General features: G+C 40.8%; 1 protein-coding gene across 1 annotated transcript in view; it reads right to left on the reverse strand.

Annotated features, from left to right (window-relative positions):
* Positions 1–12,627, reverse strand: part of LOC121386224 (endo-1,4-beta-xylanase 1-like) — a 104,264-nt gene that overhangs the window by 31,771 nt on the left and 59,866 nt on the right. The window lies entirely within an intron of this gene.

Below are 12,627 nucleotides of genomic sequence, written 5' to 3' on the forward strand. Positions count from 1 at the left end.
TAATAAGTTACAAAATAGTTTGGTAATAAGTTACAAATTAGTAATAAATTACAAAGTAGTTCAGTGTAATAAGTTACAAAATAGTTTGGCAATAAATTACAAATTAGTAATAAGTTACAAACTAGTTCAATGTAATAAACTACAAATTAGTTAGGTAATAAGTTACAAATCAGTAATAAGTTACAAAATAGTTTGGTAATAAGTTACAAATTAGTAATAAGTTACAAACTAGTTCAATGTAATAATTTACAAAATAGTTTATAGTAAAATGCCAACGAGTCCAATAAGTTACACACTAGTTTAGTGCCTTGTACCAACACAAGTTCACTTCTGCCGGTGTATGAGATGGCTCCCCACATCATGACACTCCCTCCACCGAATCTGTCAACTTGGGCGACGCAGTTGTTAGCAAAACGTTCATTGCGGCGTCTGTAAACATATTGTCGTCCATGATGTCGCTGTAGAAGGAAATGTGACTCGTCGCTGAACCATACTCGCCGCCAGTTTCCCAAGTTCCACCCCTGTACATTCGTGCACCAGCGAACACGTAAATGTTGATGTTGACGTCGCAGGACGGGGCCAAAATACGGTCTCCTAGCCCGTAAACCAGCTTCTCGAAGTCGGTTCCGAATGGTTCGTGCAGACACCCTTCTCAAACCAGGTATACGTCCAGCAGTGTTCGTTGCTGTGGCAGTTCGGTGACGCAAGTGCAGAACCCGGATGTAGCGATCTTGTGATGCAGTTGTTATGTGAGGTCTTCCACTTCTGGGACAGTCTTCAGCTGATTGAAAATTGCTGGTACCTGTCCCAGAGACGTGAAATGGTGCTCTGATGGACGTTCATGTGGCGTGCGACTGCTGAATGCGATTCACCTAACTGGAGGCGGCTTATTGCAATGTTTCAATTCGGCAGGCTTAGTCTTGGCATCTTATAACTCGTCTACGTCGAAATAGAAATGAGGCATCATTGCGAGCATTGCAGCTTTAAATACCCATCACTACCCCAATATTTTCCCCCCGTTTCAAATAAGTGTGAGGCGGGACGTAGCCCAGTGGCAAAGCGCTCGCTTGATGCGCGGTCGGTTTGGGATTGCTCCAGCCAGTGCACCACGACTGGTACATCAAAGGCCGTGGTATGTGCTATCCTGTCTATGTTATTAAAAAGACTATCGTGAGTTTTCGATGATTGTTAAGATGATGTCGACCAATACAGACTTTTTAACAACTGTAATTACATATTAAATATATTTTTCAAATTACCTTTTAAGTGGTTGTATCTTAAACGTGTTTTGATTATCTTAGTATTTGAACAATGTCAAAATTATTTCCTAATATATATATATATATACATGTATATATATATATATATATATATATATATATATATATATATATATATATATATATATATATATATATATAATTACAGTATTTTTGTGACAGTGAAAGACAGTTACTGTTTTGGATAACATATTAACTTATTAACATTGTTACATAGAGGATATTTCATGTTCTTTGTCAAATATGATTTATATCTCATCGAGTGATGTTTGCATTCATATCTCACGACAAAAAACGTGAAATTTTCTATTTATTATATAACTTTTAGCAATTTACCTTAATTTTTAAAATGCCAGCTGCAAAATAGTTCCGTCTTTCTAACAGTGAAGATAACACTTTCTACAGTGACGATAACGCATTTTAGAGTGAAATATTCACTCTAAAATGTGTTATCGTCACTGAGTGACTGATAACACTTTTATTTCACTGATATTTTAAGCGTAGCGTAAACTCTATTAACGTGCCTGTATCCAATTAAGGTTCAGGCACGTCTCTCCCACACCCAGTTTCTGGCAGATATTTTAAGATATGTCACTAAATGTTATATAATAAAAATTATGAGATGATCAGATGGTTACACAGTAATCTACAATATAAGTTTAAAATAGGTCTGTTTATAATACACCGTAGAATAAATACCTTGCAGGTCGTCTGATGTAAATTGCCGAAAGAACAGCTCTGAAATGAAGCGGTGGATGAATTTATATCAGTGTGAGACACGCCTCATTTAAAGGCATAAAGTATATTAAACAATAATGAGTATTAGATAATAATGAGTGTTTCAAAACACTCAGATTTTAGCACTTACGGACATCCTGTTGATGAATATATACGGTGATACCCTTTTTGTTTCGTCGTATGATATTGTATATAAAAAACAACAATAGGTTAACCACTTCGAGTATGTGTGACAATAAAGTAGTACCTATTAAATGGCTACAAAATGAAAATAACATCGAAAAAAATAGAAGAAAATAAGATCTATTAAGATAAGGTGTAATATATATTTCAATAAATATAAACGTTTCGTTTAGATGAATAATTTATTGTCAGTTTATAAAACAATAAATAATGTTAATTTCCTACAAAACACCTGCGACCATCTCTCTCTCTCTCTCTCTCTCTCTCTCTCTCTCTCTCTCTCTCTCTCTCTCTCTCTCTCTCTCTCTCTCTCTATTTCTCATCATTTCAACATGTCATCGTTAGCGAGGGACAGAACAGTGTAATTAGTTCAAACTAGCGACGTACCCATTATATAGCTCGTATCATTCGTGAAGCATTGATCGGAATTAGTCAAGATCTCAGCTCCACTGAGAAAGATCGATTGTGCGAAACCCGCAATTACCACATATGCTACTCCTTCCGATTACTAATTATGAATACTTGTATTTTATATTCACTTGTCCATTAACACGGTAACACGTACCATGATATAGCAACACTGGCCTGATGGTACTATATGAAATAAAATTGCATAAATTTTTAGCCCAGATGAAACAATGTTTTTTTTTTTATAACCAACACACTCACATTTATAACCAATCACAGGACTTGTCGTGTTAACTTCTCTATCAAAACTTCGGTGCACCTCGAACTTTGACCCAGCCGGAAATTATTTGGTTTAGTGCTACCTATATCACTCGCCTGAACACAACGACTGGTAGACCAAAGGATGTGGTATGTGCTGTCCTGTCTGTGGGATGGTGCATTTGTCACTTGTTACTAATAGAAAAATGTAGCAGATATCCTAAGACTACATCAGAATTACCCAATATTTAACATCCAATAGCCGATAGTGGTGTCGTTAAACAAAACAAACTGCATGACAAATCTAAGTTTTAATGTTTGAACATAATGGGGGGTGAGGGGGGGGGGGGTGTTCCTGGTTATACTCCGCAGAATTTCTTTTTAATAAAGATGCCACAAATGGCGTCGACGCGTTTTCTGAGTATTTTAGTGTTATATATTGTGGATGATGAATTTAAAAACAAAACAGCCATTCAAAAAGGTCAGAGGGGGACATCACGGCTTCCCTGTTACCCCCTCTGGATCTGCCAATGACCAGTGATGTTGAATTGGTGCGATCCAGATTATTCCGTGTTTACCGTATATCGATTGTTCACATCTTGTCAGTATTAATAACTTACAAACATTCGCCGTTTTAAGAGCTTGTTTATGTTCCTTGTATTATACTAGTTATAACCATTAAGCTGACGGAGAAAATCCATTTCGGGTTCTCTAATGTTTTCTCAGTAAAGCTTTGTTCACACTTACAATTATACTTTCAGTGCTTCCAGTATTTTTTTTTTTTTATTGTTTTTTTTGTTGTTTTTTTTTTTTTTTTTTTTTTTTTTTTATTCCACTGCTCTGTCGGTTGAGTGCTCGCTTGAGGTGCTTACGTCGCAGGATCGAACCAACTTGGAGGATTCATTCAACTGATTGGTTTTTTTCTCATTCCAACCAGTGCACCACAACTGGTCAAAGGCCGTGGTATGTGTTTTCTGTGGGGAAGTGCGTAAGAAGATCCCTTACTGCATTAGGAAAAATGTAGAGGGTTTTCTCTGATGACTTCATATCAGAATTACCAAATGTTTGACATCTAATAGCCGATGATTAATTAATCAATATGCTCTAGTGGTGTCGTTAAACAAAACAAACTTTATTCCACTGTCGCCTTTCCTTTCTCTCCTTTGACCCCCATCTCATTTCTTCCCAATCTGGCATCTCCTCCTATCTTTCAACTTGTTTCGCTGTCCACCTGCACATCCCAGTCCTTGTCTCTCCAACCACGACATGTGCTTGTCTCTTGTGGCTATCCGTGTCGCACACCTGTCATTCTCTAGCTAGCCGTATTTGGCAAGGGTGGCGGGGTAGGGGTGGGTGGGGTGGTGGATACCCTCGAGTGGGAAAAGCTTCGTTTAATAAGATGTGATTTAAGAAATAGCACGAGCAGATCACACGCGCACACACTCTCTCGCACACACACGCACATACACTCACACACACATGCAGACACACACACGCACACACACTCGCACACACTCACACACACACACATGTACACACGCACATACGCACATACTCATACACACACACACACTCACACGCGCGCACACACACGCACGCACACATACACACACATACGCGCGCACACATATACACACATACCCGCACACATCCGCGCACACACATATACGCACACACACGCACGCACGCACACATACGCACATACCTACGCACACACACACACACACACACACAAACACACGCATACACACGCACACAAACACACACACATACACACGCCACCACCATCACCACTACCCTCGGTAACAGAGTGTAGACAAAGTGTACTTTGTTTTATTATACCACTGGAGAACATCGTGGGGCACTGGCTCGGACAGGTAAAATCCCAGTGGGTCCGACGAGGAGACTCGATCCTACGACCCAAGCTCCTCGGGCGAGCGGGTAGACTTATGCTAAGTTCGTACGCACCATGAATTTATGCAGTGTGTATGTGTGTGTGTGGGGGTGGGGGTGGGGGGGGGGGTCTAGACTGGCGGGCGAAGATTCTAGGGCGGAGGATAGAGACATACTGACCAGAAAAAACTATATTTTAAAAATCGCTTGCGCGAGAGGTTTTTTTTCGACAAAGAATGAATGAATCAATCATTCGATGAATCAATGAATCAATAAATCAATCAATATTTAACGACACCCCAGCACAAAACATATATCGGCTATTGGGTGTCAGATAAAGGTACAAATATAAATGAACTGATAATCAACATCAATATAAAAAGTTTAGAAATTCGACCAAGGTGCGTGAACCAAATACCAGTATGCAGCCGCTCACAAACAATTTTGTAAACAGTCTGTATTGGTGTAAATTCGGGGAAGAATGAACAAGCTCGGATTCACGATGTTTTGGGTTGGTGGTTGGTGGGGTGTTTTTGTTGTGGGTTTTTTGTGGGGTTTTTACAGAAGAGGGGTCTACGTGCAACTACTTAAATGGAAGTTGTATATTAGCAGTCAGTGGCGGATCCAGAAAATCCATTTGATGGGGGGGGGGGGGAATGACATGAGGCGGAATGCCAATGGAACTTTGGGGGATCTTAAAAAATGAAAATTAATATATAATAAAATTATAACTGTCGCAAATTGTTTTTTGGGGGGCGGGCCCCCCCCCCCCCCCTAGGTCCGCCTCTGGCAGTGAATGCCCCCGCCCGCTAGCGATTCCGGTCAGGCTGTTGGTGATCCCGAGGCCGACACCTGCGCCCATGACAGACGTGCGGTACAGCAGCTTTGTTCTGAATGTGCACGTAAAACCCTATGACCTGACCTGACCTCAGCAGTGAATGAAATTTAAAATAGGTAGTGGTAGAGGAGGGAGAGGACAAAACATTTCGTCGTGAGCAGGTTGGGGTCTAGACCCCCTCGATCTGCCCCTGGATCCACAGTATGGTAGGGTCCTCCGTTTACGTGTCTTTATACACTTAAGGAGCAGGACGTAGCTCAGTGGTAAAGCGCTCGCCCGATGCGCGGTCGGTCTGGGATTGATCCCCGTCGGTGGGCCCATTGGGCTATTTCTCGTTCCAGCCAGTGCACCACGACTGGTATACCAAAGGCCGTGGTATGGTGGGATGGTGCATATAAAAGATATCTTGCTGCTAATCAAAAAGAGTAGCCCATGAAGTGGCGACAGCGGGTTTCCTCTTAACCATATGTCTGACGCCATATAACCGTAAATAAAATGTGTTGAGTGCGTCGTTAAATAAAACATTTCTTTCTTTCTTTATACACTTAAATTTGAGGCACGTCTGCGCTGGACGCAAGTGTTCAGACATGTGCCGAAAAACGTATCCAGGCTAGACAAATAAGGAGATATAAATCATATCTATCTTTAATTAAGTAATTCAAGGGCAGAACCAGGGGGACCAGAGAAAATTGCAGACCTAAAAACAAATCAAAAGCCTTTTTAACACAATTTTAACAATACAAATTAGAATGTTTATTGGGGGGTTGGTACCAGGAGTGGGTCCATATGTCCTTTTGCACTTGTCCCCCTCCAAACATATTTACTTGTACATATGTATTACTAAGTACTGGATTAAAGACGATATGACGATGTTTGTAGGCTACGTGTCTTGACAAAATGACTGCCATGTATAATGTAATAAAGATTGTTCTGTGTATAGTATAGTATAGTTTATTAGCATTAAATGGACATACCCTAGTTTTTAAACACTAAGGAATATTGTTTCACTATTAGAGCCATTTATCATCACTGAAATCAAACATTACTTATATTTTATTGTTTAGATAATCAATTTCCGTACAACCGACGTGTTTCTGGTCATCCTGGTGTATCTAATACCACAAAATGCATTTTTCATATTTTTAAAAACGCACGTGCGTCTGAGAAGTAACGGTTATGGAGTCACCTTTTTGTCTATTTTCAACAGCACATACTATTGGTTCACTCTGTTGTATCCAACTTTGTTACAGGTTTGTAAATTAACCAAACTTAGAGTCCATTTTTACGAGTAAAACTAGGGTCTTGGTGAACAATATGCCTTAGTGTTAAAAAAAACTAGGGTCTTAGTGAACAATATGCCTTAATGTTAACAAAAACTAGGGTGTTAGTGAACAATATGCCTTAGAGTTAAAAAAAACTAGGATCTCTCCCTTTAAGCCGGAAGTATGTATGTATGTATGTATGTATGTATGTATGTATTGCTGTATGCATGACATTGCATGTATGTGTTCGTGTTTATCTGTGTGAGTGTACATGAGCATCAATCTGATTAAAATTAGCTCTACTGGGGGTCTACCAGTAGATCTAACAGCATTGCGTGGACTCCCAAGTCCAGGTGACATTTTATCTATAAATAACAATTTATGGGAATGGGAACTCTATTAACGTGCCCATATCCAATGAAGGTTCAGACACGCCCACCCCGGACTTAGCCTCTGACTTCGCCAGTGACCAATTCCGGGACAATTTAAATATCGACCAATTACACTTCCCCTTTTGTAGCGTTATTCGGGAGCATACAAATTCTAAAAATATCGGGCGAGACTATTTATGAAATAGGCGAACTTGTTGGTCTATTTCAACATTGAAAAAACAGGGGGAAAAGTGTAGTAATAAACTCTTGATTGTATACTAGTATAAATAGATTTTATGGCTATACCACCACGTCTTGAAACTAATTTTATATAAAATTTTATATTGCAATTAGTTTCGTAATTCACCCGAATCATTTCGTATACCCTCGGCATAATCCCGAATGTTTTCAAATTCTTTTCAAATCACTCGACTCCCAACTTTTTTTGCGATGCGACTAGACGTGTCTACGTGCCGCTATACAGGGACACGGGCAACCTTGTCTTTGGTATACGGTGACCCGCCTCCAAAGAAGAGGAACGGAGGGAGTGGAAGAGGAAGGAGGAAGAAGAAAGGCGTGCCAGGGACGGCTCGGGGGGGGGGGGGGGGGGGGTCCAAGCGGCGGTCCTTTCTGCGTCGCCGCCCCCACCGACTTCGCCGAAGAGGACGCGACTGCCATCGGCGCCCACATCCCCGGATAAGCCGTACTCGAGCCTAGACATCGCGATGTGCCAGGCTCCGAGGGCGGTACCACCGACCTCCACTCCACGGGTGCCGACTCCGGTGCAACGGTCGACTATACTGACCGCTCCCGTTGAGTCGGCACCAGGACTTGTTGCGCCACAGAAGCGGAAGACGACATCACCGACAATCCAGCCAGCCAAGATCAAGCCACCAGCGCCGCTAGTCCCCCCCCCCCCCCCCCCCCCCCCCCCCGAAGACGACGAGTGGACTTTAGCAGTCACCAGTATGAATAAACAACTTCATCAATACATGCAGGGGGATACTACGGATCCGACGTCGCTTCGCGGTGGACACCTCAACACAGACTGGAGACCCCAGACAGCAGCGAGTACGAACTGCACAACAAGGTGTTTGGCACTCACCACGCCGTAGTCGTCACACACAAGAGGCAGCAAACCTACAGACAAGCCATACTCTACAGCAAGTTGGACAACCGGAATCTACATAAGACGATCCCAGCGGTCTACGGCCTCGACTACGGTACGGTAGTTCGTACTCTGCGTCAGCGCCAACGGGTGCCGAACCTCGGGGAGTCTCCAGTTTCGCTGACGTAACCAACCTTACCTAGGACAGGTGACCTCCTTTTTGGGGCTTAGTTGGACTTTAATTTTTTTGGGCCGGGGCTCAAAATTCTTATGTTTATTTTTTTTATAAATAGTCCAACGCACTTTACTTTGGCGCCCGTTCAATTGCTCAAATCACCTTAAAACCTTTTAGGCCGAGCACTTAAAAATATTTTTGGGTTTAACTTCTTAGTCCGGACATGGTTTGGATGCAGATTATTCTCAGTAGACCTAGGCTTTTTTTACTAATTACTAATTTTTTATTCCAAATTCCGCCCACTTCAAACTTACCCCCCCCCCCCCTCCCCCCTCCTGGCCCGGACTTAGTCACTGGCGAAAGTCAGAGATTAAGCTCGTGACAGGCGTGCGTGAAACTAGTGGTATATACGCACGTGAAAAACTTTACCTGACCTCAAATCACTGCATTCCCAGTCTGGAGCTCGACGCGGTAAGACGCGTTTGTTTTGCTTGTGCACACTGCACGTACTTTCGCGGCTCGACTTGGGGATCCTTCACTTCGTTGTTTTTGTCAGCGAAGTGAAGTTTTCTACTGAGATGTATGCGGCCATTGGAACTGAATGAACGCTGGAATGCTTCTCGTTTCCACAGTATGCACCACCAGGTTGGATTCTTTTTTAGCGAGATTCCTTGCCTCCACGTCATTTCTCCGTCTCACTATGTTGACTTGTTTTTTTCGTGACTCCTATGACGGCCATTCTGCAGAACGCCACGGTTGTTCGCGTTTAATCTCTACATGTCCGAGCCTGTCCTAGCAGCACTGGAAGATTGACAGCCCCACTCTAAGAAGAAATAGGAAGCGGGGTCGGCCCCTACTACTCTTTTCTAGACTTTACTTTGTTTTATTGTGATACCATCTCGTATCCTCCAGAGTCGGGCCCGTCCGCACCACAAGACAAGACTTTATTTGACTACACCAAACCATGACGACTGGACTATACCCTAGTCTGATTCTCTCTCTCTCTCTCGTTCAGACGGATCCGGCTTCTCGAGATCTGTATTTCAGCACAGCACTACACCTTCAACGTCTATTGACTGTCAATCTAGTGGTTTTCTTGACGGGATGCAACCCATCTCGTCCCTACAAGCTGTGCACCCTAACGGCCTTAACGAGGCCACTCACGTGGGCATATAGATCGAACTTTAAACTGTTAGACCTTCGTTCAAAAGTTTATGTCGAAATTACTTCTTTCTTTTTTTTAAATATTATTAAATAGTCCGATCCTCTCTTCTTTCTCTTATTTAATTTTGGACTGTCCTTCTTAAATGCTCCAAATTATATAAATATTCGACCGAGCAGTCAATTCTTTTTATTTTTCGCTTGTAACTTCTTCTTCTTTTTCTAGAGTCTATTAACTTTTTTTACTAATTGCTATTTTCAAAATTCTGCCCATTTTCAACTCTACTCCCCCCACCCCCCTCCATCCCGAGTTAGGCCACCGATCTTATTTAATTTCTTTTTGACCACCCGATCTAATCTATCGACCAAATTTAATGAGTAGAATTTTCTTTATTAATTATATTAATTAGAGATGCGCATCCAAATTTTAAAGGCCCACTATTTAATTTTTGGATGTAAATTTCAAAATTGTCCGCTTAATTTTTTTATGTCCCGGGACAAGCCCCTGACTATTCAGAGACAAGCCCCGGGACGGACATGTTCGAAACTTTAGTGGTATATGAGCATGTAAAAATTATTCACACTCGCACTCAAATCACTGGCATGATTTTGCAAGTAATGTTTTGATTGGTCGAATGAAAACTCAACTCAACATGAGCTCCAACAGGCTGCTTTAGATCCACATGTAATAGTGGAGTTAATTTTAATTAGATTGCGTGAGTATGTACGTATGTTTGTGTTTGTATGTGTCTGTGTTTGTACTTAGTTATCTGTAATAATGTCACTAGGTAGTGAAATCATGCGTTGGTCGTAGACCATATTTCACTATGCATATTATCGAAACTATCGAAAGTTGAACAAACAATTGCGATAGTTATCGATAGTTGAATTAACTATCGATGCATTGCTATCGAGACACTGACTATCGCAACATATCAATAGTTCGATGATTTGTTACACCACTAGTAATAAGGCTATGGAATTTACAATTTGAATTAGAAGAGAAAGAAGTGGTGGTAGTGGTCGTGGTGGTGGTAGTGGTGGTAGTGGTGGTGTGTGTGTGTGTGTGTGTGTGTGTGATAATGCATCATAACTAAATTTAAAAAAAATAAATTAATTGTTTGCGTCAGGCCTAATTATGAAATTAATTATTCGCAAATAAAGCGGGCAGCCAAAACCAAAAATATATATATTTGGCCTCAATTTCAATCCTTAAGCCCTAAATTGCCATTAATTTCAGCAGTAGTTTGTTGAAAGATTGCCAAGGCCAGCTGTAACTTCAAGTTAACAGGTGAAACCATAGCTGTTAGCGAAACGTTAGCTGGCTGAACTAGGGACTGTAGTGGCCTAATAACAATATGCGACAACCTATATCAAGACATGATCAATGTATATGCATTAGTTCGGAAATATTTCAGTTGCGGGATTTTACTTGTTGCATCAACAATTTCTGAATTTATAGGGCAAAATAAAATATTTAATTTTTATTATCCACTAATAGAGCATCTGTGATTTCAAGATGCAGAACTACACTGGTTCTAGTAAGTCCAACAATGGTTCCAGTCAGTAATACACTGGTTCATTAAGCATTACACTGGTTCCAGATATTACTACGCTGGTTCCAGTCAGAGATACGTACACTGGCTCCAGTCAATGAATGCATGGTATTTAGTCCATTACGTCGTATATATGGTTTGACTACTATACGATGATGAGCTAGATTCAAATGCCAAAACCGTCCACTGCAATTAACACTTCCGAAACCAAATTCTCTATGCGTTTATGTTAAAAGAGGGGATAATTAAAGCATTTGGCCTGGTGGTATGCATATTCAACGATCTATAATGCACATTATTGCTTAATATCAACAAGTATAATCGTATGGTTAATTAATAAAACGGTTAAATGTGACGGCTATTACATATAACGGGCGCAGCCATTTTGTACCATCCCAGTGAATACGCCCTCTGGCGAGCTGGTGGTTACGTAATACCTAACGTGTCGCGTCAGGAATTAGTCTTCGAACTGAAGAAACAAAACATACCTGATTTTTGTAGGTGCATCGCAATGTTCTGTAATTATATCCATCCTAGTAAGCCAGCACCAATTATATATTATTTTTCAATACAAAATAAACCACCATTGTCAAAGTGTTGAAATAACTGTATTATGTTTCATACATAAATTAACCCACGTACTGAAACAATAATCGGAGTGTTTTCTTAGTTAATTGGTCTTTTCTTTCCGTGGCCTTTCTGTGGTTCCTGATTGGCAGGTTTATATTCAGACGGTCCCCAGACACTGTGTCTAGACACACTAAAAAGACGTGCCTCTTTTATGAAGATCACAGGGTATTGTGTGATAACAGCACGGATACACCTCAAATCGTAATGGACATTACCATCGCCCTTCTTTATTACTGTAAGTAATTCTGTAAAACCCTTGATTAAGTAGACTTTCCCATCTAAAATCACAAAAATGACCAATTACGTCGTCCCAAAGAAAAGAAAAGTATCACTTGGGTATCGTGAGTGGTAGTTTTTGCTCGAACGTGCCCTACCAATAGGCCTAATAGTATGCATTTTTTCTTTGGATTTTTTAAAAAAGAAAAATACTATAACTCCATTTCGTTCTATTGATGTAACCTGGAATATATTTAGTTAAATAGTTTATTATACTATCAAGTCATTTATGTTGTTTTACAAGTCAGGTTGATGAAAGCGAAGTGGCTTGTCGTAAATTAGAGCGTTTGTTTACACTGTGCATAGAGAAGATGGACGGAGCTGACGTCACTTTGCGCCAAGCTATGCCACCGGACATCACAAAAACGAAACAAAATGGCTGCCCCCAGTTAGCAGGAATAATCATGGTTTTTGATTAACTCTAAAATTACGCGTTTTTCATTTGTTAAAGTGTCAGTATGTGTTGGTGGTCCGGGTATGTATCTTTCCA

Source organism: Gigantopelta aegis, chromosome 12, assembly GCF_016097555.1.
Source record: "Gigantopelta aegis isolate Gae_Host chromosome 12, Gae_host_genome, whole genome shotgun sequence".
Taxonomy (NCBI): Eukaryota; Metazoa; Mollusca; class Gastropoda; order Neomphalida; family Peltospiridae; genus Gigantopelta; species Gigantopelta aegis.